General features: G+C 44.8%; 1 protein-coding gene and 1 non-coding gene across 3 annotated transcripts in view; one reads left to right on the forward strand and one right to left on the reverse strand.

The window, feature by feature from the left end:
- The window catches only part of FMN1 (formin 1), a 370,459-nt gene that overhangs the window by 11,577 nt on the left and 333,081 nt on the right, over positions 1 to 25,801 (forward strand). The window lies entirely within an intron of this gene.
- LOC118621927 lies at positions 22,771 to 22,875 on the reverse strand. The gene has a single exon (XR_004957847.1). It is a non-coding gene; the product is annotated as a U6 spliceosomal RNA (small nuclear RNA).

Raw genomic sequence — 25,801 nt, forward strand, 5'->3', positions numbered from 1 at the left:
TGAATGAATGTGTAAGTGGATGAATGAATGGTAAGAAAACGTGGTCTGCAAACTGGGAACAGGGGCGAATTTCCTCCACGTACCCTATGTCAAACAGAATGACTTGGTTTCATACCATATTATGTGGTTACCACCATGTTATTTTGGTAGACAACACTTTACTTTTAAACTAACCTTGAAAGTATTACTCCCTGCATAGGTTTAGAGATCTGAATATACTCAGAGGACAGGACTGAAATTGAATGGAACTTGGATTCTCACAGCCAAACTTTTTTTTTGATGAACAAAGAAACTGTTTTTTTTTTTGTTGTTTTTTTTATTAGAATAATTTTACAACACAATCGATTTTGCTAGAACAAACCTTTTTATTTTTATCTTAAAATGAGACTTAACTTCATGGTCAACAGCAGTCACTGAGGTGTAGCCAAGTGATCAAACTTGAAATGGAAACCAGAGGCAGCTTCCCTTGCATGCGTTTTGCTGGTGACAGATTAACCACGTTGTGTTAGGCATGATCAAAGGCCAGCTCATTTGTACCAAGGTGCACTTTATGACCAACACGCTGGTGAGCCAGAAGACTGGACAGGTGCTGTGTGTAAATCTTCTAGGCGGACTCCAGGAGTCCTGCAAGGCCCACGGCTGGGCGCCTGGGGCCCACCACTGAGGTCTGCCTTCCGTGTGAAAGCGGAGTTGCGAGAATATTTGTGGACAGTGCAAATATAAGTTGAGGCCGTGTGATCGATTTCCGAAGCTATGCACAAAGCTCATCGTGTTAATGTGCCCATAAAACTCCTGTTATGCTTACAGAATGGGTCATGGGACAGGGTTCCAAGAGTGGAAGCAGAAATCAAGGCCAGGAGAAGAATAAGTGAGCCTAGATCATGGCAGGAGAACTCGAGGCCCCGGCCCAACGCAGTTGTGTGAGAACACCAGGACCTCAGTTCCATCCTTTGCCTTTGCCCTTTAACTGGATCCTGGAAGTGACATGCATTCGGATTCACAGGCTCTGCTCTCTCTCCAGGAGAGACGATTCTCCTGGGCAGGTGCCTCAGGGGACAAGAATCTAGGGGACTGACTTAGAATTCTGCCCACCACAGTACCCTTCCGTTGTTTAGGGCTTTTCATCCCCTTTCTGATCTTATTTCCTCCTTCCACTGTCAGAACCCTGTCCCCACAGCCTCTTCTGATAAAGCCTATTGTATATGTACAATAGGCTGTTCTCCATTTCGGGATCATTAATCACAGTATACTGGTTGAGAATGTATGTGCGAAGGCTGAACACTTCAGTGTCAAATCCCAGCTCTGCTTCCAGAAGACTGGCAACTGCCTCCGACATAAATGGGAGTGAAATACTGCCTGTGTTATAGATGATGTTTTAACTACTTATGACTTGTAAGGATTAAGAAATATATTTGAGCCCTGGCCGGTTTGGCTCAGCAGTTAGAGCGTCGGCCTGCGGTCCAGAGAAACCCGGGTTCGGTTCCCGCTAAGGGTGCATACCTTGGTTGCAGTTTGTCCCCGGCCCTGGTTGGTTCGTGTGGGTGGCAGCCACTCGATGTGTCTCTTTCACATCGATGTTTCTCTATCTCTCTCTCCCTCTTTCTCCCTCCCACTCTATCTGAACAAAAAATGGAAAAATGTCCTTGAGTGACATACCTTGATAAACTCCAATGCATTCTTCAAAATCCATCCTAACCTTGGTTATAAGTCTAAAATTATTTCAAAATAAAAAGGTTTTTAATAGTCCTCAAAGTCATCTCAATTATAAAGCCTTCTTAGTCTCCTCATTGTAGAGGAACAATTTCATTCTACTTTCCTTGAACTTCACACATTATTGCATTACACCATAATTATTTGTTTGCAGCCTGTCTAACTACAAACTCTATGGAAGCAGAGACTAAGCTTTATTTATCTTTTTATCTGTAATATATAGCATCACATTTGATATAGCTTAGAGCATTATATTATATAAATGCTGGCTCAATAGCTAGTTGTTGAATAGATTTTTGTTTATTGTGCATAGAGATTCATCATGGCAAAATGAGATGTGATTATAAGAAATTTTAATTAGTGGGAGGGTCAGTGTGCTATAAAACAGTGGTTATCAAAAAATGTGTTTTCCTAGCGAAGTACTGTTATTAACCCCAACTGGGAACTTGTTAAAATGCTGTTTCTATGAATTAGTATACTAATGTATAGCTATGTTAAACAAATTCACAATCTGGTAAGTTCAAATATTTTATTAAAGGGAAATGATATAGATGAATGATCCTTGAGAAATAATTGAATTCTCACATAGCAATTTTTGTAATGATTTTGAATAATTATTATAGACTATATCAGATATAGGGACCTATACACTTCTAAACATGAAAAGTTTATTTCTTTATTATCCTACTGACACTATACACTGCATTAATACAGGAAGGTAGAATGCTATTCTTAGAGACAGAGGAAGGGAGAGAGATGAGAGAAACATTGATGTGGGAGAGAAACACTGATTGGCTGCCTCCTGCACGCCCCCTACTGGGGATCGAGCCCGCAATCCAGGCATGTGCCCTGACTGGGTATCGAACCAGGACCTCTCAGTCCATGGGACGATGCTCAAGCCACTGAGCCACACTGGCTGGGCTGGTGCTATTCCTGAAGATAGAATGCCATTTCTCTGTCTGGCATTCATTGCTGTGATCACAGCTCTTTTACCATTAATCATAATGTTAACACTCTGGCCTCAGTTCAGATGTCTTCAAATAACTATTGACGCCTTCCAAGTGCCAGATGCTGCCATGTGGTCCAAGATGCCACTTCTCCAAATTGTATTTAAGCATCCATTCGGCTTTCAGTATACAGCTTTTATAACCAGTTTTATGTTATCAGGAATATTGGTGTGATTAATATACTTATCCACAGCTTTATTCTAAAGAGTAGCTACTATTTTGTTTCCGTCTTTCTAACTCCTTTAAGCGCAAATGTCTTAGAAAGTCTCAGGATAATGTATGACTAATCTCACAAAGAGTCCAATCAGGAAAGTGTTTGTTCCTCAGCTGGAGAAGCTGCTAAATCTTAGCCTCTGTTTACTGGAGAAAAAACACTTGCTTGTGTCTTCTGGGCATTATTTTCCTTTCAGAGGTTTGGAGGCTGTCCTTCGAAACTCTTCTGCCTTTCTGTGGCTTTTTCCTTTTCATGCTGCATAGACTAAAATTCACCTGACTCTCCAGTTGAGCAGGGTTGAGTATGAAGTCCCCCACACCCCTGTCTTGAAGTCAGGAAACCCAAGTTTAAATCCTGCCTCTGTCAATTATTATCTATGTGTCTGTGAGTAACACAACTTCTCTAACTCTCAAAGCAAATAACGGGCGAATAACATCCCTCAGAGTTACTGAGCGAATGAGAGGAGACAGCATGCGTGAACGTGCATTACAAATGCAAGGAGTTATTTTTATGATGACACACGGCAGCCTCGGAGAGAGCTGCCTCCTTCCCATTCTCCGTAGTGAGCCCGTGGTCTGCATGCCACGGAGGCCCACGGGTGTTCTCAGTGGGTGTTCTTTGCAGGCTGCTTCCTGGGAAGGTGCGTGTGTTTTCTCTTCCCCCAGGGGCACTCTTTGCTGGCCTCTCCTCCAGGTGGGGAACCACTAACAGGTAATAACGATCAGCTTTGTATTCCAAGGCAAATAGCTTTGGCAATAGTGGGAACGTGATACATTGCAGACGGGTAAGAACCAAACAGGTTTGTAATAGCCTTGGTGTTGGTAGTCATAAGGAAGAGATTCCAAACTCTGTGGATGCGAAACTAGATGGATTTGACTGGATCTACAGTTGAGGAAGGACACAGAGTCAAGGCTCACTCTAAGGCTCCTGCGTCAGGTGCCTGGGAACGCAGTTGCTGCGTGAAAACAGGCTCTGCAGCCAGGGGGCCGGCGCACGGACGGGGGTCGTTAGGAGATCTGGGCTAAAATGTGGAAAGGCATCGTTTGCATGTCCTGACTCCCCACTGCTCCCTGTCCTGTTCAGATCCCCTCACCCCCAATATCTCATTGATGTTCTTAGTCAACTGAGATGGAGGAAGACGTGTTACATGACACACTCAAAGCTTGTTAAATCCTTCCTAAGCTAAATGGAACAAGATTGAAGTCAAAAGGATACTGGAAACAGCCTGCATTTAGATTAAAATATCCTCTTACCAGTAAAAGGAGACTTGGGTTTCAGTTTTAATTGACAACATATTGATTTTGAGCCAGCTGAGTGATGAGGCTGTCTATAACAAAAGCCAGACTACATTCGTAACAGAAGTTGATATCAAGGGCAAAAATGGACTACCATACTCTGCGTAGTCTGACAAATGTGGCATTTTGGGTGTAATTATGGGTACATATTGGAAGGGGGCCATTGATAAGTTGGATTACATGCAGGGGACCAGAATGGAGACAGACATATCTGGAAATTATTTCATAAGGAAAAGAGTCCAAAAGAATAGTGAGCCAATAAAATTGGGAAGGGGATACATGAAAAGGATGTGCTGTGGATACTGTATGGCCACCTGGATTCCCCTATCAAGATCAAGGCCCTGGGTCCCTTACCTGCTGGGAGTGTTGCTGGCTGATGACTCGTAGGTGAGTTGGCCCCAATCCCTCTGCCCCCTCCCCCACCAAACTGCCCTCTGCCCACAGTAGCTGCCTCTCCAGAGACTCCACCTGCTCCTGAAGGGAAGCCCTACCCAGTGACTGGTCTGTGTGTGAGAGCTCAGCACTGCTGCCTTGTGCAGGAGAACTCTGAAGGGCCACCCCAGCTTCAGAGCCCCCGTGTGATCAGCTGAGGCCCTGTGGTGGCTGCATCTCCTCCGCCTAGTCCTGCCTCCCTGACTCTCTCCATGACACCTGCACGGAAACCTCTTCTCTGTTTCCCGGGGAATCCTACCTGCAGCAGCTGGTACTACAAAGGCTGGGAAAGGATACATTATTCAATGGATGATGCCGGAACAATTGATTATCCATATGGAAACAGAAAAGTGAAGTTGGAGCTACCTCATGCCATGCATGAAATCTGTTTCAGGTGGATTTAAACTGAAATGTGAAAATCAAAATGTTACAGCTTTTACTAGAAAATATGGAAATCTTAGGAAAGGGTTTCTTTTTTTTTTAATTATTTTTTTTTTTATTGATTTTAGAAAGAGGGAAGGGAGAGGGAGAGAGAGATAGAAACATCGATGAGACAGAACATGGACTGGCCGCCTCCTGCGTGCTCCCTATTGGGGAGCAGGCCCACCATATGGGGGCATATGTCCTGACCGGGAATGAACCGGCGACCTCTTGGTGCATGGGTCGACGCTCAGCCACTGAGCCACACCGGCCGGCCTGGAAAGGGTTTCTGAAGAGCACAAACCATAAAGAAAATGATCGGTGGATCTGTCTATCTTCAAATAATATAACATTAAAATTAAATGAAATTAAACTCACTTAACCATAACAAATGATATCATTTTTTAAAGTAATAAGAAAAGCTGGGAGAAGATATTTGCAGTGCTTATGACTAACAAAGAATCAGCATCCAAACTATATGAAGAATTTATACAAATTAATAAATAAAAGGCCAACTACCCAGGAGGACAAAATGGGGATGAGAAATAGTTCATTAAGGGCACGTCTGAATGAGGAATATGTGAAAATGTGCTCAGTCTCACAAGCAAGTAGGAAAAAGACAATTCAAATGAGGTCTTCTTTCATACATATCAGATCGGGAAAAAATGATTTCAAATTAATTTAACAATACCGTTTCTTCTTTTCCTTCCTTCCTTTCTTTGGTTCTGTGACTTTCACGTGCTCTTCCCCTGATAAACTGCTCACCGGTGAGTACCTCGCAGAGATGGCACCTTTTCCATTCCTCTCACACAGTCCAGACAGTGCTGTGTGCTTCTCCCATTTTAACACACCTGGCACCTCCAGGTTTACGTGCAAGTCTCTGACACCAACTAGATTATGAGCCCTGCGCGGCGGAAATCAACGCGTGTCTGTGCGCCTCTGCCATTTGTCACAGTGCCTGGCACTTGGCTGGCAGGGTGGACTGGAGGGGCGAGTGGGCCAGTCCCAGGGGCTTTGTTCATAAGACCAGCCCTCCGCAAACAAGGGCTGGAAAGTCCAGTGCTTTCTCCTGCTCCCTTTGTTTTCATTTTGATGCATCCACTAAAATTACTTCAAGATAAATGCTAATTTCTTGTTTGGACCTTAGAGAAATTACTGTAATTCTCTGGGCTTCAAATTTCTTCCTTTTTAAAAAAATTACTGTTAATTTTTTTTTTTCAATTATAGTTTACATTCAGTACTACTTTGTATGACTTTCAGATGTAGAGCATAATGGTTAGACAATCCTGTACTATCTATCTATCTATCTATCTATCTATCTATCTATCTATCTATCTATCGACAGCTAAGTCTTTAGAAACATACACCTCCAAGGCATTTGAAAAAATTTAAATTTCTTTTGTAAAAGTCAGAAAGTGCTATGCACGCTCCACACGGGAGAATGTGATTTCGGCGCGCCTGTGGCCTCTCGCAGTGAGTACGGAACAGCGAAGCTGGGAGGGCCCTTCGGCCCAGCGCCTTCACGGTGCGGGGAGTAAAATGAGAGCCCACCAAGTGTGGCAACTGCTTAGTGACAGAATACTCCAGATCTTCCCATTTCAATTTTGGTTCTTTCCTTTTCTCCACATACTGTTCCCACCACCAATGTAAGGTAACAAGAAATTTCTTTTGGTTTTCAGTGACTTTGAGTTATAGTAGCTATATAGGTAGTTACTCTGGGTCCCCGGAAATTTCCCCAGTAAGCAATTGCTTGGTCACCTTTGTACCATTAATGATTAATTTTCATTAGCACCTAAACTCAAGGGGATAAAGCAACTCCCTTCTAGAGTCATATAATTATTTAGGCTCGTGGTCAATATAGAGTAAAAGGTAAAGGTTCGTAAAATAAATTAAAATTTTACCTGCTCATTAATTAAATAAATTGTGACAAAGATTCTGTTGTGATATAATTTTATATGAAAATTGAAATATATTTGATAATCTACCTGGATTTCCATTTGCTCATTGGTAAGAGGAATAACTTAGAATAAATGTCTGAGGACAATCCATCTTTGAAAATCTTTTAACTCTAAATATTTTGATTCTGTGATTGTAATAACACAGGAGTCATCTAGACTTTATTTGTCTTGCAAAGTTAACTGATGCTTGATTTTGCTTAACAAAGAAGGTTTTCTACATTTTTTTTTTTTTTGAAAAGTGATTTATGATTTGGATGCTGTCTTGTCTTTCTGAAAGGTCCCTGGGAATCTCATTCATTAGTCACCATATATGTTTTCTGTCCTTTATTTACTTGGTAAGACTGTGATTTATTGAAACTAAAGAAATTACAGTTGTTCAAACCCTGTGGTTTATCTGCACTTAATTGGATGGATTTAAGGTTTGAAGGAGGCATTGTGGAAGAACATGGCTAGTCATATCATATATAAATATATATATATATATATCTGAATCTGAATTCTGCTGCTGTGGTCTAATGCAAGTCACACAACCTCTCTTAGTCTCAGTTATCTCTTTTCTACTTTGTAAGTAACAAAATGTACTTACAGGATTCTTATGAAGAGTAGATGAGATGCCAAGCACAGTGTCGGGCACATTGTAAGCCATCATGTCATTAGGGTGTACACAACCGACTGCAACTGCCAGTACTGTTTTTCATTTTGGTGCTTGGATGCATCTTCATGTTGATCTCCTTGAAGCTTTGAGAACGTTGCTGTTACCGTCCTGCAGTATGTGTTTTTTAAAACTTTTTAATTGTGTATTCATACCTGTTGGTCATACGTGCCAGTAAAGATGAGAGTGTTTGTTTCTGATTTCCACCGCGAATTTCTTGATTTCTTTTCCCACCACTTTATGGAAAAAGTATAGCAAAAGGATTGTTTGATTGCCTGGCCAGCCTGAGTGGCTCAATTGGTTGAGTGTCGTCCAGTGCAACAAAAGGTTGCCAGTTCAATTCCCGCTCAGGACACGTGCCTGAGTTGTGGGTTTGATCCCCAGTCAGGGAGCTTACAGAAGGCAACCAATCGATGTTTCTCACACCGATCGATCTCTCTTTCTTTCCTTCTCCCCTGCCTTCTCTCTAAGAATGTTCTTGGGTGAGGATTTTAAAAAAAGGGTCACTGGATTTCTGCTAAAGTGTTCAGAAAAGACCAGTAGGTAGATTCTCTAGAAGCTGGATTCAGCAGATTGTGAATTTCTTTCATAGAGGATTATGTGTTTTTCATGTTTTGAGCCTAACTGGAATAAGTAGATTCGCTAAGGAACATTTTATAGAGCATATGGGGGGCGAGGGGGCAAACCTCCTTCCAACTTCTAATGATGAAGATTTGGTAGAAACATCAGTCAATTTTATAACTTAAAGCATAATCCATGCCCTGGGTAATGTTATAACAGATTCAGAGGCCTTTTAATGATTGCAAACAAGATTTCGATGCCTAGGACAAGTGAAACCAGAATAAATAATAGCTCTTACAGAATGCTGCTTTAACAAGGATTACTTCTAACCAAGCGTGTTATGCATTATACCAGTCCCAATGTTTTAATCAAATGAGTAATAAGAATACTAAAAGTGTTGATAACAAAATATCATTTTCTGTTTATCACTGTTTATTGGTTCAACACGTATGACTTTGTATTACTTAAGTATTTCATTCCTGCCCATGAAAATTCATAGCTAAAAAGTTTTTATCAAAACGCTAGTGCTGCTCAGAGCTGATTCTTACAATTCACAGTTATCTTTTTATTGACTGCAAAACTGTTCTCCAATGTACAAAATTTATTTTTCTCTGCTCACATATTCCGATGTCTCCTATTCCTTCATTTCAACAGAAGAGATTAGAGGGATCTATTCATTGAGAATCTGCAGACTGCAGAACCCAGCTCTTCTCTCCTCCCTCGCCTAGGCATGGAGTCTTAGAGAAGCTAACAACAAGGTTCATGAAACAGACTGAATGGGACGTGGGAAGTAACATTCATTACAGTGTCCCATACTGTGCTAGACTAATACATGGAAATTTCATCTAACCCTTGGGAGCCGGTGCTTTTCACCCCATCTGATGCCTGTGTGTGTGTGCGAGAAAAGAAATGACCCTGGTAGCTCTGTGGTTTAGAGCTGTACCGATACACCAAGGTTGTGGGTTCGATCTCTGATCGGGGCACATACAAGAAGCAACCAATGAATGGATAAATAAGAGGAACAACAAATTGATGTTTCTTCTCTATCTCTCTTTCTCTCTCTCCCTCCCTCCCTCTCCCTCTCTCTCTCCTTTCATTTCTCGCTCTCTCAAATCAATGAATAAAAAAAATTTGAAAAAGAAAATAAATGATATTTGCAGGAGAGCTCTGGTACCATATCGTTTTTGGCTCCTTCATGTTTATCCTTTGAATTTTTTAAAAAAATTACCCAGTTAGATAAGTGTTCTTTTACAACTGAGGAAGTCATTTCGCCAATATAAACCATTATGATAAAAGCCTGATCTGCCAAAATGACTTAAAATGCCATCCATGCTTTTTTAGTCTTTAGGAATTGGTTTGTTCTCAAGAAGGATTGTGTTTGCTGGCTCATCTTTGTCCCTGTCCTCCATCAGATCACATTTCATCCTCAACAGCTTCCTTTGTGTCCTCAGCTCACAGGCACCGACAGGACACCGTGGACCTGGGGACTTGTGCTTGGTTTAAGCTCGAGGACATTTCTGTTGGGATCTGAGTAGCTTGGAGGTGGGTTTCAAGAGAGTCATAGCTACAAAATAGTAGCCTTAATGGTTTAGAAACTAGATCATTATCCTCATTAGATTGCAGGCATTTCATGAGATACATGTTAACGTGTGTAGGGTTTTATAACACTTGGGTTGAGTATATAAGCCGACCAGTGTGACCAAGACCTGGGTCCCAGGTGTGTGGCTTACTGAGGAATCTGAGAAATTATTTCTTTCCTTAGGGAAAAAGAGCGACCTGTAAACTTTCAAGAAAGAAAGCTTTGCTTTAGTATTAAGGGTATGGGTTATTTTAAAATGCTTTCAAAATAGGCAAAGAAGCATTTTTAAAATGTATGTTCCAAATATATAAAAATGTACGTCTCAGATCTGAGTTTAAAATGTAAACCTTGAGCCCAGGCCAGGTAGCTCAGTTGGTTAGAGCATCGTCCTGATATGCCAAGGTTGCGTGTTCAATCTCTGACGAGGGCACATACAAGAAGTAACCAACGAATGCATAAATAAGCGGAATAACAAATCAATGTCTCTCTCTCTCAAAAAATCAATTAAAATTTTTTTTAAAAAAATTATACCTTGATTTTCAGCACACACAACGCCATCTATGGAGTATTCTTGCCAAAGAGATGACTGTATAGGTCATTAGACATCTGGGGCTAACTTCCAACTCACAGGAAACACGGAAGGTAGAGAGATAAGTTAGGCAGCACCGTCAGCAAGCAGATAAGCCCATGCATGGGGTTAATTTTTTATTGACCTAAAATTGTGTAAGGTTAAGGCATACAACATGTTGATTGGATACATTTATATGTTGCAATATGATCACCACCATAGCATTACATAACCCTCATCACATCACGTAATTATTTCCTCTTTGTGGTGAGAACAATTAAGATCTAGTCTCTTAGCAACTTTAAAGTTTATAAGGCAATTAAAAAAAAAGAGAGAGATGTTGGAGGGAAGGGGAAACTAATGGGTCTGGTAAATATATAAGAGAAACGGAAGGATTTAGCAAGCAAATGTAATGTGTGGACTTTGAAATCTAATAGAAAGGAGTCAACTGTAAAAAGATATTTTTGAGACAATCGGGAAAACTGAATCTGGACTAGATATTTGATAATACTTAGGAATTACTGTTAACTCTGTTAGCTATGAGAATGGCATTGTGAGTATGTAAGACAGTGGTTCTCAGTGTGTGGGCTTCGACGAACATCCTCAGCATCACCTGGGAAGTGAAAATTCTCAGCCCATCCCAGACCTCCTGAACACAAGGGTAGGGCCCAACAAAAACATGAGAATCGCTGCTATAAGAAAATATCCATATTGTTAAAGAGTATTTAAGGGGTGAACTGATATAAGGTCTAGAAATAGTTTTGCAGTACTTAAAGGTGAAAATTTGGTGAAGCAAGTATGGCAAAATCTCGATAATTGTTTTGTTGAGTAATACGTCTGTGGGGCTATATTATATCTTCTCTCTAGTTTTGTGTCTATTTGGAAATGTTCACTAGACAGTTTTTGGAAACTTCACAACACACAGAGATACAAAAGGAGAATCCTCAGAGAACACAAACAAACAAAAACTTGATTTTAAATTTTAGAAAAACTTCAGGTTTGCCTACAGACACTGGCTTTGCCATTAACCCCTTGGCTGGATGGTCTTGGTAGGTCAGTTTCCCAGGAACCTCATTTATTCTCATCCATGAGATGAGGAGGCTCAATGTGTGATCTGTCGTGGAGGTTCTTTCAAACTGCTTTTCTTGATTCTCTGAGCGTTCAGGTGAGTGGCCAGGCTCCTCAGCAGCATTTCTCAAGTTTGGAGTTGGATCTTTGGGTAAGCATGCTCTCCTCTCCTCTCCCCTTCCTTGCTTCCCCCTCTCTTCTCCTCCTTTTCCTTCCCTCTCCCCCGCCCCCCTCCATTTCCCATCTTAGAGAATAGCGACATTCTCCGTCTGGGACGGCTGAGCCAGACACCCACCTCTGACAGAGTAGACACGGTATGGAATTTCACGAAGAAGGTCTCCAAGGATTTGAAACAGGAGGTGCCTTCCAGGTTAGGTCAGAGAAAGCAAAGGCCCAGAGCAGAGTTCAGTACCTGCTGCTCCTGGCGTTTGCCTCGAACCTGTTCCTTTGCCTTTACCACTGCTGTGGCCAGCACCTCCTGGCACAGTGTAAACTCTGAGTGGGTTCAGGAGCCCTCATCTGTAGCTGTCATACTTCAACAATCCCGCTGATTAGAATAACCAAAGCTGTGTACCTGGTTTGACAGACCGCGACGGTACCCTCGCTGCTCGTTGGAGTTGGGTTATTTGTACACCATGAAAAGGCGGAACTGCTCGGTGAATCCAAGCCTCCGCGTGTCTAGGTTGAGGGGATAGACACGAAGAAGGCAGTATCTCTGGGGGAGGTTTTGGGGGACATGCCAGGCTGGTTTGGGGGAGGGGATGGCAAAGGAGGAGAGGATGGGAATACGGGAACAGGTGTGTGCAGAGGCTACCCCTCGCCTTGGCAGGAGGAAGGGAAAATGAAACAGGAGGAAGCTGGTGGGGAAAAAGAACAACAGCTGCAGAGTCCAGCGGCCAGGAGATGGTGATACATCCTCTCCCTACTCCTCTCTAGATTACCTGATAGGAATGCAATTCCCACAAGTGCGGGCTTCAGCGATAGTGTTCCCACCGACCGAGCAGCTCCTGGAGGCCTTTTCCCCGTGAAGGCACGTGCTTCCTTCCTCTCCTGTTCCTTCCTTCCTCCCGTTTCCTGCATTGACTTTGACCCGGCCTGTGCCCGAGCACACAGGCTGTGCCTCTGGACATCGGCTAAAATACGGCAGTAACAGCAACGACAGTCGTTTGGTGAGCTCTTATATACCAGGCACTGCGTTGAACACTCGATAAATATGATATTTCATTCAAACCCCAGGCCAAACGATAGCTTCTACCCCATTTCACAGGTAAAGAACAGGAAGTCAGACAAGCGAGGTAAGTTGCCTGGGTCACTCAGCTCGTAAGTGGCAGAACCCAGAGTTCAAGCCAGGTCTGACCAACTGCACCTGTTCCTCATCTCTCTGCCTCATCACTGTCCCCTCTTCCACGGTGACAGGGACTGGAGCGAACACCTGCAGCCAGAGCGGTAGGGCAGTCTGCTGGGAGGGCCACACAGTGGAGGGCGCTTGAAAAAGCTGTAGTACCCGAGGCTCCCGTAGTTGCCCGAAGGCCCCAGATCAAATAGAAAAGCCTTTCCCGAGTCTAAAGAAATTTGCGAGCATTTCACGTAGCATGTTGAAAGGGAATACATTGTTCACTTTCAGTAAGAAAATTCATTCCTTGACGGGCATATGAACAGAGCTGAGACCCCTCCCCTGGGAAAACGCCACCTCGGTGATGTCATCAAACAGCCTGTCTTGACCCGGTGTGTTGTTCTGACTCTTGGGGGCTACCTTGGTTCACAATCATGTAGGTTTCGTTCTTCTTAGAAATATATACCTACCCTTCTCCTTTAAGATAGGCAGGGAGGAAGAAGGTAGAACTCCAGAATGCCTTTGAGCCCCTGCCCTGTGGTCCCGCCTCTCCACTAGAAGAGGCAGCCGTGGAGGAGCAGGTCACCTGCAGGGTGGCGGCGGTCGTGAAGGGTCTCCCTGCCAGGGGATGGGGAAGGCAGGGGGTGTTGGCCAAAGAAAGCTGTGGGTAAGTCCCCCACCTGCAGTGACATCTGTGGGGACACACTGTTGCTTACATAGAACTGCCATCTACATTATCGTCAGCTCCACACAGAAATCCCCGTTGGATGAGTGGGTACATTTCTGTCTGCTTTTTATTGAACTCATTTCTTTGGTTTATGTCCTACCTTGTTCCAGGAAGGCTTTAAGAGCCTTCCCTTCAAAATAGAAGATAAAATGCATTTAAAACAGGGGCTAAGAATAAGAGAAAACATTCATTCGTTTGATGGGGTCATGTTGACCTTCCTAAATTTTGCATCCAAAACACTCTGGAGCCCTTAACACAAGCCTTGCCCTGTTTTCGGGAAAAAACAGCTATAACGTTATCCATCGATGAAATCACTTGCCTAGACACGTTCATCCTGAGCGGTCGTGGACTGCGATTAGGGAGCAGCCCTTTGAGAACTATTCCGCAGGCATAAGAATGGGTTCTTACTTTCCATTCCTGTTGGACATTGTCCTCGACCACTTCCATCTCTGTTTATGCTCACGCGTCTGTCCTTGTCCACGCAGGTGTGCAATGTACGAGTGTAACATGTATGTTTTTCATAATTTTCCAGGAGATTTAAACCTCTTCAGTACCATGTACTTGGTGTGTGATTCCCAACCATCCAGTCCCAGAGCGGGGAATGCCATCTCCCTCTGGGTGAGGATGGAGCTAAGATTCAGAGAGGGTAACTGGCTAAATAAATGCAGGGGGAAGATGATGTTGAGTCACTGTCCTCCCATTTCACCTCTGTCATGTCCTCTGTGGCCATGGAACCGTCTTCTCTGAATTGTGACAGCAAACACAGCCCTGTCACCGTGACTATTTGTGTTCATATCTGCGAGGCACTCAAAAATCATTCGTTCATTCAATAATATTTACTGAATAGCTATCATGCATTCATCACTGTTGTAGATACAGTGGATACCACAGTGGACAAAACAGACCAAGAAGAATAAAGAAGAAGGAGAAGGAGAAGGAGGAGAAGGAGAAAGAGAAGGAGGAACGAAAAGAAAAGAGCTAATAAGCGAATCCCAGTCCTTATGGAGCTCACATTGTGGATGAAAATATAATCAGTAAGCTCTGTGCTGTTAGCCGGGCATATGTGTGATGGAGAGAAACAAGACAGAAAACGGGATAGGAAGTGCCAAGGTCCGGCTCCATGGTTTTATGGGAGCTCTGTATTGGCATGTAATGCACAGCGATACTTTTATCCCGTTTTAAGTGACATTTTTAAGAATATTGCATAACCTGATTCTAACGGCATTCCATGGAGGGTCACTTCTTACCATAGGCCTCGCCAGCTACGCTTTTGGTTTCTCTAGCTTGACTCCTGCCAAGAGGCCTCCGTGCTCCTCAGGGGACACTTCCCTCCTGTTTCAGGACAGTGCATTCCCGTGCAGGTGTGAAAGGGATCTTTCCTACTGGATACCAATGAGAAGCAGCCCCAGGGAGGGGGGGGGACAGAGCCAGCATTCTCCGCGAACTGGGTCAGCCTGCGCGCTGCGTATCTCACCCTGGGATCTCCCCCTGCCGTTCAGTCTGCACCGGTGCCCAACGTCAGCATCCTCTACTTTCAGGGACGCATCCTTACGAAAGGGGACTTTGGACAGGGGTGAGATTCCGAAGACCCTCAAAAACTTTACACTCGCCTTTTGAAAAACAATACATAGAAAAACTTCTGGAACAAGGTCCCCAAACAGTTGTATATATAACATCTACACTGCTTATCGGTCTGGGTGGGTGCAGGTCAAACAGCACATCTTTTGAGTTTTAACACTTAAAAAAATTTTTCATCGGGGACCCAAATGGGGATAAATGAGGACATTGGAAAATAATGCAAAGGGAGAAACTCAATAAACAAAATATTTCAAATGTATGGGCTGCCTTAAATTTAGCTGTAAAACACTGTGACTTAGACATATTTGCTTTCATTTATTATTTATTATTATTATTATTATTATTATTCTTTTAAGAAAAGGTGACATAGCTGAGTGGCAGAGAGGTTAAGCAACTCTTCCAGGGTCATAGTTTTCTTTCAGCTTTCAGGGTCCTTCCACTTGACCTTGTGGCTGCCAGCCCGAGAGTGGTGACGCAGTTCTGCCAACCCGCTGCGTTCCCCTCGCGTCCAAGCAGACCTGGACTCCCGGCAGCAGCAGCCAGGTGCCAGGTGGACGTGCACCTCGCGAACCTGTTTGGACTCCGCAGCTGCATGGCAAGCACACTCCTTTTCTATAGATTACTGTTTACTGAGTGGGTTGGGCGGAGGCGGCTGGAACGGGTAGCTCAGTGGCCTCCCCCACTGCTTCCAGAGCCGTCCTTTGGCCGCCGGAAAACAACTTTGCCATCGTTTTATTTCGTCTCTTCTTTTAAACGTTATGTCGATCCCTACAGCCCCATTTAAAATGAGTGGAATTAATGGTCTAATTTGGTAATCCATTGGGTCTACTTGCTGTTTCACAGGAAGCCACGGTTCCTGGCTGTTTCCTAGTGTGGCTTCCAGAAGCTCTGTGGTTTGATGGTGGGACCTTGGACTAATGCCTTGTCCCCTGCATGGGTTGGAAATGAGTGTATGTACTTGTGTTCTTTTCAACTCCAAGCAAAGGATTTGATGTTATATATTATATTTGATGTTAGTTATATTATTATAAACAAGTACAAAGGTTAGTGTGCGAACAAGCCCCTGTGGCTTTAGGATCCTTTGAAGAGAGACATAGAAGTAGGGTACAGACTGACGAGCCTCAGAACGGGGCTGGGGGGGAGGGAAGAGATAAACCACAGAACTTATATGCATGTATGTGTAACCGTGGACATGGACAACAAAGCTGGGGACAGGGTGGGGGTGGCAGGAATGGGAGGAGGGTGTCAATGGGGGAAAAAGGAGAAACATCTGTAACAAAAATAAATTAATTTTTTAAAAAAGCATCAGTACTCATAGTGCCATTACTCAGGACTGTAGAGACTTAGTGACTGAGAAGGTATAGTCTTTCTACCAGGAAGACCATCTAGCTTGTCCCTGTTCCTAGCACAGAATTCTAGAGACAGAGCGATGTTCCTAAGGTCAGGTGGCCAGTGGGCACCAGAGCCCGTTGAGGGGGAGGTCTCCACCCCCCAGGTAATGCAGCACTGTGGATCTGTTTGCACTGTCTGCCCACTCACTCACGATTGCGACCTGCTGTTCTCTTTCACTTCACGGGTGAGAACAAGGGAACCCAGAGACATGACATGTTCTCGTTCAGCCTCACAGAGGTGTAGGTACTAGAAATAGGACCAGAGACCAGGTTCTCTGACCCCTGACCCAGTGCTTTTTAACCCCCACCCTGCTTCTTCACAGATGGCCGTGCCTCGGAGAGCGTTTTAACTCAGAACTTAGAAGCTCCCATGAACTCGGGCACTTAGTCCTCTCTTCTTGTGAGTAGAACTTTGCAGGTCATAGCTCCACGTGCCGGTGGTGCTTAACGTGGGAGGCAGAGAGATGCAGCACCCCAGCCCCTGTGATTCTGTTGATTTGTGGCCCATCTGTAAGCCTGTTTCCCCATGTACACAGAGAGGGCAGTGACAGGTGGTCCTTTCTGTTGGGGAATTCTGTGGTCCTTTTCCAGTGTGTATGTTTCTTTGTGTTTTGTCCAGTAGAGGGGGGTGTGTGCTCACAGACAAACAGACCCCCAGGCTCCTCCTCCCGGTTGGATTGTTGTGTCTCCAGGTGTCTCCTGGACAGTGTGGTAAAAGAGATGCAAGTCTAGGCAGGACAACCCACGGGAGGAGCTGGAGACAGTGATGGAAGAGTTCAAGGCCGTGCTGCTTGGAATCAGCAGAGGAGATCCAGGGTGTTCCTGGAAAAAAATCACTAGGGTCCCAGAAATGATTTTTAGGTCAGTACCTCACCAAGAAGAAAGACAGGCTAAGAAGCTGCAGGTCTGAATGTTCCTACTGCAGTTTCACCCTCTGCTCTTCGGAGTGGTGAGTGTTTTGGGTGTTCTGTGGGTAATGTCATGCCAGTCCTGCTCTGGGCTCCTTCTCCAAATGACATAATGTGGGCTGCAGTAGGAAGAAATATAATGCTTCCTGTTGGCATCCATTGCACACAGGTGGCTTCTTCACACCTGAAGTGTATGTGCCGGAACCTGGGAAAGACCAGCTGATTTGTCCATCTTTAGTTAAAGTGATAGACCACAGTGCTTTAACTCCGAGTCCCAAGAAAAACATGAAGTGCCCATTTCTCCCGTTCAGAGAATGGAAAAGCAGGAGGGAACAGTCCTAATAGGGTCCTCGCTGGAGAAGCCGAAGCTAAAGAGGACTTTCAGAGAAGTGCTGTTTTATTGAACACATCCCACCTGCTCATCGTTGGGACCATCAGAACTGAGACAAACATTACAGCCAGGAAAGGAGAGAGGCAGAGGAAGACAGGAGGAGGGGCCAGTTTGGGAGTTCGAGTTAGTGTTGGGGATGAAGAAAGGAAGAAAAAGGAAGTTCTTGACTTTCTTCTGTCCCAGATTACTTTAGGTGACATAGGTCATTTCAGGGCACTTTCTAGGACCTGGATGGCCTTATCTCTGTTTTCTTGTAGAGGGGGTCTAGGCAGACATGGAAGAGTCTTGATAACATGCTACATCTGGTCAACGGCTTTCTCCTGGGATCTGAAGGAGCTTTGCTCACATCTCCTTAATTAATATTTAGGGGGTATTTCTGTCACCTGAGGCTGGATTACCCCAATGGGCATTTACCTAGGAAGTGTTAACTGCATGTCCCCCACTGTTCCACTGCTCTGACCTGCTCTCATCAGTATCCAGATGGCCTTCCCTCATGGCCACTCAGTCCATCCGTTGCTCTGAGGAGGTGGCCTGCAATGATGCCGTCATCTGTCTGCATGAAACTTTGGTCATTGTGTCTGCGAAGGATATTTCCTGAAGTAACTCGACATTGCATATGACAGTCAGAGCCTATGAGGAACCATGTCGAATATGCAGTGATGTGATCTCTGCCCCCTAGAAGCCCACCTGAAAGTGGTCTGGGCCACAGTGACACTCAGTGAACACAGATATTGATGACCAGTTATGATTACAGGTTTTACAGAACCATTTTCATCTCCAACTAACACTGACCTGTTCAGAAAGAGTACCATGTGAGTCAATAAAAATAGCCACCCTCATTCTTACTGAATATAGCTCTTCGTAGTTTGCAGTGCAGTTTCACAGACATCTCATCTGTTCCTCTCATCAGCCATGTGATGGTCACCGCGCCTATGGTTCCCTTGATCGTTAGAGAAACTGAGGCCCAGAATTTAGGTGACCTCCACTAAAGACATACGGTTGGTCAGAGATAGAACCAGAACTCAGATCTTGGTTTTCTCAGTACAAGTATCGTTTTTAAAAAACAATAATATCTTGCCTGGCCGGTGTGGCTCAGTGGTTGAGCATTGACCCATGCACCAAGAGGTCGCCAGATTCATTCCCGGTCAGGGCACATGCCCTGGTTGTGGATCCAATCCCCAGTGGGGGACACGCAGGAGGCAGCCAGTCGATGTTCTCTCTCATCGATGCTTCTCTCTCTCCCTCTCTCTTAAATCAATAAAGAAAAAAAAAACCCAAAAAACAATAACATCTTAATCTATGATGCAGCTAATGTGGATGATTTGGTTCTAAACTCTGGAAGAACTACAATGTGGTTAAAAGATTTAGATAGTTTCCCAAGTCTTCTGGTATATATATATATATATATATATATATATATATATATATATAGTTATAGAAATGATATATGTGTGTGTGTTTTTCATTATAGGAAACTTTGGAAACAAATTCATTAAAAAAAAACTAATAAAACTGTCCAATCCTACAAGTCTGAAATAAACACTTAGTATTTTGAACTTTTAAAATTGTATATCTTCCCTGGCCAGTTAGCTCAGTTGGTTAGAGCATCATCCCGATACTCCAAGGTTGCAGGTTTGATCCCCAGCCAGGGCACATACAAGAATCAACCAATGAATGCATAAATAAATGGAACAACAAATCAATCTCTCTCTCTTTCTCTCTTTCTCTTTCTCATATATACAATCAATAAAATTCTATATCTATTAACAAAATTTTAATTGTTTTATATCACAGAATTTTCCTATGCCATTAAATTTTCTGAAGATTAGTTTTAATATATATATTCCATTAAATAAATTCACCATATTTTTTTTAAACGACTCCTTTCTTAGGCTGTCAATCTTTGCTATCAGAAGCTAACCCAACACACTTTTCATCTGAAGTTTGTTTGTTTTTTTAAATCACTAGTAGGATTTTTTGTCCCCATTAAATATCCAAATCTTAAACAGATACTTGGCCTGGGGGTTGCGATCTATCAGCTTGTTCCACTTTAGCACCTGCTTCATCCCAGTAGCTTTTCCAGAATTGCTACCTTCCAGGAAGCTCCATGAGTCTTCCCAGTTCCAACTTGGGCTGCTTCAGCATTTTGACTTTTCTAACAAAGTCGTCAAGGAGCGGATCAATAGATTGGCAAACCTTTCCGTGTCTTTTCCAATGCTATCTGGAATCAGCTCATTAACCACTTCTTTCAAGTAATTTGCTTGCACCCTTCGGGATTGGGCGGACCCGTTGATGCTGAGCATAAGAGGTCTTCTGAATCTGCTTTTGCAGTTTTTAGTAAAACCCACACAGAACAGACGAAGCAAACAACCATCGTTGTCCTGACACCCACATGGGCTTCATCCTGCTCTGCCAGTTTTGACCACGGAGCCCATTCTGTCACGGGTAAGATCCCTGCCATGGAAATCAGTCAGGCAGTTTTTGCCCTGAACGTCCTCAGTAATTAGCTTGAATTTTCTACATGCAACTTCATCCTTCTGCAGATCAGCTAGGCTCACTCCCAAAGCACGACCCTTGAGACCATCAGATATGATTTTGGTTCCTTGAGTTTGCATGACTAGTGATTTCCCAATATTTCTTTTTTTAAATATGTTTTTATTGATTTTTTGAGAGAGAGAGAGAGACATCAATGTGAGAGAGAAACATTGCCCGGCTGCCTCCTGCACGCCCCCTGCTGGGGACCAAGCCCGCAACCCAGGCATGTGCCCTGACTGGGAATCGAACCAGGACCTCTCAGTCCATGGGATGATGCTCAATCCACTGAGCCACACCAGCTGGGCTTCCCACTATTTCTTATGTTGAACATAGCTGGTGCTTTCACATCATACCGATCTTCCCTAGGAAAAGGATCGAGCACTTCCTTCTTGGCTCCCTTCTGCTGCCCTTTTGTAAGGTGCTTGTTCTTGCTGACCGGCCCGTGTGGTGCTGCCCAGAGAACCCAAAGGGCGGAAGTGCAGCTCATACAAGAACTGAGGCGTATGGCTCGTCTAAAGTGTTGTTTACATTGCTGGCCTGGCCGGAGCAGCTCAGCTGGTTGAGCATTTTCCTGTGCACTGAGAGGTCTGTTCAGTTACCGGCCTGGTTGCAGGTTTGGTCCCTGGTCAGGCAAAAGGCAACCAATCAATGTCTCTCTCTCTCTCTCTCAGCATGCCCTCAAGTGAGAACTTAAAGAAAGTTTTGTTTACACTTCTAAATAGTTCATTAAGACCAGTTCCTGGATGTAAGCATTTTATAAAGTATATTATTTATGTTTCGTTTTTGAAATAGAAACAAAATGCTAGCAAAGCAAGAGCTGACTGGCACAAGAGGAATTTGGGGGAATTGGGATGAAGAATAGAAAGATATTTGGTCGGTGGAAATCAGAGGCTCTTCCAGGTGTGTCAGAGAAATGTGTTTAGATCTCAGTTTAAACACCACTTCCTTTTAAAAAATTTTTTTTTCTTTTATTGATTTTAGAGAAAGATGAAGGGAGAGGGAGAGAGAGATAGAAACATTGATGAGAGAGAACATCGATTGGCCTCCTGCATGCCCCCCACTGCGGATCGGGCCCACAACCTGGGCATGTGCCCTGACCGGGAATCGAACCAGCGACCTCTTGGTACATGGGTTGGTGCTCAACCACTGAGCCACACTGGCCGGACAAGACACCACTTCCTTTACAGTTTTCCCAGACACCCTCTGTCATAGACATACCAGCTCTCTGACTGCACGGCCTTCTCCAGTGCCCCCTAGCATCCTGCGTCTGCCCTGTTGTGGCTCTTACCAGGCCATATCCTAACTGCCTGGTTGCCTCTCACTGGCGTCTACAAGACGAGACGCTCCCGAGCAGGGACCCCGTCTGGCATTCAGCACAGTGCTGCCTGCTATGGGTGCCCGTGCTGGTCTCCTAGGCTGTGTAACCACAGCTGTGTATCTTCTCACAGTTTTGGAAGCTGGGAGTCCAAGAGCAAGGTGCCAGGAGGGCTTGTGTCCTCCGAGGCCACTCCACTTGGCTGGCAGAGGGCTGCCCGCGGGCTGCCTTGTCACTGGTCATCCCTCTCTGCCCTCACTTGCCCCTGGTGTATCCAAACGCATTCCTCCAACACCAATCAGATTGGAGCAGGTCCCACCCTACCGGCCTCATTTAAACTTAATCACCTCTTTATTCATCCTTTAAAATGAATTTAGTGGAGTGACATTGGTTAATAAAATTATATAGGATTCAGGTGTGTAATTATTTAATGCATCATCTGTATATTGTATGGTGTGTTCACCACCCCAAGTCAAGTGTCTGCCTTCATTCCCCCTTCACCCTCTTCTGCTTCCCCCCACCCACTTCCCTCTCTGGTCATCACTATGCTGTTGTCTGTGTCTATGAGGTGCGTGTTTTTGTTTTTGTTTTTTTGCTTAATTCCTTCACCTGTTTCACCCAGCCCTGCAACCTCCTCCCCTCTGACAGCTGTCAGTCTGTTCTCTATTAATTTTTTTTTTGAGAGAGAGAGGAAGGGAGAAACATCGATGTGAGACAGAAACATCAATCGGTTGCCTCCTGCATGTGCCCCAACCAGGGGTTGAACCTGCAACCTGGGTATGTGCCCCGACCAGGAATCCTACCACAGCCTGTTGGTGTATGCTCCAGCCGACTGAGCCACACTGGCCAGGGCTCTCTCTTTATTTATTATTTTTATTTATTTGTTTTATCCTCACCCGAGGACATTTTCACATTTATCTTCAGATAGAGTGGGAGGGAGAGAGGGGGGAAGAGACAGAGAGAAACATCGATGTGAGAGAGACACATTGTCTGGTCGCCACCCACACGACCCCAACTGGTTCCGGGGACGAACTGCAGCCAAGGTACGTGCCCTTAGTGGGAACCGAACCCGGGCCTCTCACCGCTGAGCCAAACCAGCCAGGGATTATTTATTATTTTTAAATTTTAAGAAGTATGGAACGCCTCATGAATCTGTGTGTCATCCTTGTGCGGGGCCCGCTCGTCTTCTCTGTGCCGTCCGTTCTGCAGCATGTGTGCCGCCGAAGCCAGCACCGCACCACCTCTTCACAGACCCTCTCTCCAAATCCAGTCACACTCTGAGCACGAGGGGTTAGGGCCACAGATTCAGGGGAACATAGTTCAGTCTATTACATCACCTCTTATATAGTTTTATTGTGAAATATCGGACACGCTTGTAAATGAGTAGGAAGGTAATATTTACATTCCAGCATCCTACCTTCAGGTGATCGCCAACTCCTTTCTGGCCAGAGGTATGAATGATGGAGCCAGTCTGGTATCTCGCAAAATGCGCCCAACTTAGACTCAGAGCCCTCGGTCCCTGGGCTGGCTCTGCCCGTTCTCAGCCGTGGGATCTCAGCCACCCCCAGCGTCAGTCTCGTGTGTACAGCCGGGATGATCACACCTACTGCGGCACACGTGGTGAGACCAGATGAGGCCGTACCCGTGGGCGTGCCCAGCATCGTGTGTGCTGTGAAGTGGACACCAGAAAATGCCAGTTCAGCCTGTCCATGGACAGGTGTGTTAGAAATAAGCAGTGTTTCCAATTTAGCGATGAGGGAGGGCTCAGGTACCGACAAAGCTCTGAAAGTCACCGAGTTTCCAAAGTGTGTTGGTAATCTTCCCTCTGTTGTCTATACACACTGCTGCCCCAGCCTCAGATTTGTTTTCGCTCAGTTATGACTGGTGGTTGACCAACCTTTTATCATTTGGAAAAAAAAAAAAAGGTGGCTATATTAAATTATTTACATATAAAGCTCTTATTTATAACCTGCTGTTTTCAGACTTCACTGAGGGATCTCAGTTCTCGCCCCCGTATTCTGGTGGCTGATCATTGTGGTGTCACCTGGTCACTGTTCTTACTAAGAGCTGTGCTACCTGAGCTTTTTCTTTATTGATTTTATTTTATTGTTTTTATCCTTACCCGAGGACATTTTTGCATTTATTATGAGATAGAACAGGAGGGAGAGAGGGAGGGAGAGAGAGAGAAACATCGGTGTCAGAGTCACAATGGCTGGTTGTCACCCACATGACCCCAACTGGGGCCAGGGACAAACTGCAACCCAGGTACATGCCTTTGCTGGGAACCAAACCCAGGACTCTCAGGTCATTGGGCCAATGCTCTAACCACTGAGCCAAACCGACCGGAGCTACCTGAGCTTTTAAATGTCTTGATGCAAACCATCCTATGTCTCAGTGCGGTGACTGTGGTATCGTCTGTGAGGCATTTTATAAATGGACCTTGAAACGTCATAGGGACATGCGTTCTCCTTCTAGGGTGTGGAAAGAGTGTTCACTGGTGAACAAGCACAGGCCACGGGAACAGGGAGAGAGGCTGGGGGACCTTTAGGATCCCACAAGAATCAGTGGCCCAGAATCAGAGCCCCCCCGACTGGGTTTGTCTAAGCAGCAGTCGTGACCCCATTTGCCACTGACCCGCTTTCCATTGCCCCTTTCTGAGGATGTCAGAGTGATGGCCTTCGGTCGTCTCATTTCTCCAGGGCCAGTTGTTTGCTTTCTCTCTCCATCCTACTGTTAGGCGGCTCTCCTGCGCCCAGCACCATGCTCCCCTCCTCTTTCTTTCCTCTGGCCTTGTTCCTGGTTTCTGTTTCAACAAGCCTGCAGCCTACGTACCTCTCGCATGTTTCCTTGTTGCCCTTTCTGACTGTCTCCTGACCTGCCTCCACGTCTGGGCATTCCGCCACGGTCTGCCTTCCTGTCTCTCATTCATTTCTATTCTCTCTCTCTCTCTCTCTCTCTCTCTCTCTCTTTCTTTCTTTCTTTCTTTCTTTATTGATTTTAGAGAGAGGGGAAGGGAGAGGGAGACACAGAAACATTGATGAGAGAGAACATCAATTGGCCACCTCCTGCATGCCCCCCACTGGGGATTTGGCCCACAACCTGGGCATGTGCCCTGACCGGGAATCGAACCGGTGACCTCTTGGTGCATGGGTCGAAGCTCAACCACTGAGCCACACAGGCTGGGCTATTTCTATTCTCAATCTCTCTCCTCCTTTCCCTCCCTCCCTCTCCCTTCTCTTGTTGCTGCCTCTTCCACTTCTCCACCCACATCCTCCTCCAGCATGAACAGAGGGCATCCCTCGGAGGTGCAGCCACCTCTCATCCGCTGGCCTTCAGGGAGACGTAGGGATCGCGTCCGGGATTTGCTGCACCTACTTCTCCACAAGCCCTGAGAGTGGACGTGGCATTGGTGTGCTCATGGGTGTCACTACAGTAACACCTTCCCCAAATCGTCGCCTGCACGCGGCACAGCTGGTACCCGAGGAGGGGGTTTCACAGCCCCAGGAAAAGCTCCATCAAGTGAATGAGGAGAAGGGAGCTTTGGTTGGAATGGACCTGGGTTTGATTTGAAAATGATTTTGTTTCAACTTTTATCCTGGTTGAGTAGCTTTAGTACACTTGCAGACTTGACTTCTATTTTAAAGGGTTCACCAGTGTTCAACAAGTCTTTATTCAGTTTAACAAAGGCAGTTACACTTGGATTTCACTTAATAAGCACTGGTGATTGTTTTGTTTACAGTTAGAGCTGGATTTACTTATTGACTCAACATTTGGTTATTCTGGTCCATCCCTTGAGATGGGGGTTAAGTGACAGTCCATGTAAGGACAGAATAGAGTTGGATAAAGGGTCTTAGGGTCCAGGTTGAAATAGAGAAGCATTAACCATGGCATTACTGAAAATGAACGACTGTCTGGGGTTGAGTTACGATGATCCAGCCAACTAGTTGATTCATTTGGAGATCACAGCCCCAAAGAAAAACAGGTCCAGCCTGACCTCCTCTCTGTTTGAGGGACCATGAGATGTGACATCTCCTCCTTGCTCCTTGTGGATGGGGCTCTATGATTTGCCTCTCCCCGCCCAGCTCCTAATGTTCAACACGTTTGTTTGCAACATGCATCGTGCAGTCTTCTCAAACTCCCACGTGCAACCATGCGTTAC

This window comes from Molossus molossus, unplaced genomic scaffold, assembly GCF_014108415.1.
Source record: "Molossus molossus isolate mMolMol1 unplaced genomic scaffold, mMolMol1.p scaffold_m16_p_1, whole genome shotgun sequence".
Lineage (NCBI taxonomy): Eukaryota > Metazoa > Chordata > Mammalia > Chiroptera > Molossidae > Molossus > Molossus molossus.